The following is a 2,500-nucleotide window of genomic DNA, read 5'->3' on the forward strand; positions in this document are numbered from 1 at the left end:
CTAGCGAAAGATTACTTCAACATTTAAATCTGCAGAAAGAACATTGAGTATTGTTTTTTAGGTTAATGCTTAACTGGTGAATAAACACATTACAATTTGAACCATTTGATATCCATCGCGGTACCACTGTATACTTAATTAATATCAATGTCTTACCATTCTATATTCTGTGTCAGATTAATGGGGTACGGGTCGATGGTCTGATGACTCTTAGGGTAAGAGGAAAAAGGATGAGATCCTCTAGGTTAGAGGAACCGCCCTATCGAGACGCCTCCCCTACGGCGCTGTTGAAGAGTCCACGATAAAACACAATGGCCAGCCATTTGATTCATATAATAATATGCTCAAGAAAATTCAATATATACAAAGATATGAGAAAAGTACGCTAATTTTACCTCTAAAACGCTAAGGAAAGTTTGGCAACATTTTCGGGTGTCCCGATTTTAAGACAACTTGTCGAAGTGGAAAAGGATCGACTCAGAGGTTTTTCATTTCTCAAAGTAGGTACTTTGCATGTACTCCAAAGGCCGTGTTCGAGTTGCCTAGGCAGAGATTGGCCTCAGGCAGTCTTTTTTTGGTCCCTTGCTTGACCTTATTTGGAAATTTATCCATAACTGGGCCTTCTTAATGTACTCTAGTGTCCCATTATATTCCCCATGTGATATATTGAGGGAAAAATAAAATATTGTTTATATTTTTAGGCTTAGCCCAGACACTAATTAATGGTTTTAGAAAATGACAATAACAATAGTGGTAACGTAAACAATGATAACAATAATAAAAGCCATGTGAACCACAACAATCATGATAATAGTAAAACATATAATATTGGAGTAATAACAAAAACATTCTGCAGGTAAAACGAAATTACCACGAATGTTAACGATGAAGACAACAATAATAATGTTCAAGAAAAAAGCTCAAGTGCAACTCGCGCTGACACACGGCCAGTTCATGTAAAAATTTGTGATTGAAAACAAACTGGCGAATTGTTTTCATTGTGTTTTGCATGTGTTCAAATACATTGAAATTCTTTAAATTGTAGTACTTGTAGCTTCTGTGGGTTGTCTGTTTGATTCATTTTCATATAAATATATATATATATATATATACATATATATATATATATATATATACACACATATATATGTACATATATATATATATATATATATATATATATATATATATATATATATACGAGAAATTCGCTAGTGGACAGCGACATTAATCAGATAATTTTATGACCGTCGCGCAAGGACTCGAACCTGCGCTGTACATGACGACAAGAGGCCCCCATGACTGCCGCCTTACACCGCTCGACCATCAGTGGTCAAGCGGTGTAAGGCGGCAGTCATGGAGGGCTCTTGTCGTCATGTACAGCGCAGGTTCGAGTCCTTGCGCGACGGTCATAAAATTATCTGATATATATATACATATATATGTATATATATATGTGTATATATATATGAATATATGTATATATGAATATATGTATATATAAATATATATATATATATGTATATATGAATATATGTATATGTATAACTATATAAATGTGTGTATATATATATATATATATATATATATATATATATATACAAACACATATACATAAGAAGAGATTGTATGAAGGAGTGATTGTGCCGACAGCACTGTATGTGGCAGAAACTTGGACCATAAGAGAGGAAGAGAAAATGAACTTCAATGTGTCTGAGGCCTGAGAAGTATGATGGGGGTAACTACTAATTATTTCAGCGGCTTTGACCAATCGTTTTTTGCTCATATTTCCGAAATAACCATTCACATCAGCATGATATATTAGGGGCAACGGGTCTCCTAGGTCAGCTGACTGTGGTAGGGTGCGTTGTCAAACACCAGCACCGATGGCTCAACGAGCGCCGGCAAAAGCTGTGATGCCAGCCAGCGAATGAATAGGGCGCTGTTCATTTCACCATGGTAGTCTCCTGTTTTGTTCTTGGTAGGGTAGCACAGAAATGATTCGTCAATGAACTCCTTATCTGTGCCACCTGCTACTACCACAGTGGGATGGGATACACGAGGTAGTTTGTGATGACGTCACAACTTCACTTGTTCGATTTACTTCACGGGTGTCGGCTACGACACACTTAATATCAAGAGTGAACGCCGTAATTAAATACACTTGTGAATGCACTATAACGTGCTAATATATTATGCTGATGTGAATGGTTATTTCGGAAATATGGGCGAAAAACGATGGGTCAAAGCCGCTGAAATACTTAGTAGGCTAGATAGGGTGAGAAAGGAGGAGGTGAGGAGGGGAACAGGGGTGGAAAGGGAGTTGGGAGATAAGGTTGATGATAGAGTATTGGGATGATTTGGACACATGGAAAGAATGAGTGAAGAAGGATTAGTAAAAAAGGTGTAGATGGCACGAGATGGAAGGAGTGAACATTATGGGGCGTTCTAGGATAAGATGGATGGATGGGGTAAAAGGGGCTTTGGGAAAGAGGTGAAT

This window comes from Oratosquilla oratoria, chromosome 7 (assembly GCF_046742065.1).
Source record: "Oratosquilla oratoria isolate Oo_2021 chromosome 7, ASM4674206v1, whole genome shotgun sequence".
NCBI classification, from domain to species: domain Eukaryota; kingdom Metazoa; phylum Arthropoda; class Malacostraca; order Stomatopoda; family Squillidae; genus Oratosquilla; species Oratosquilla oratoria.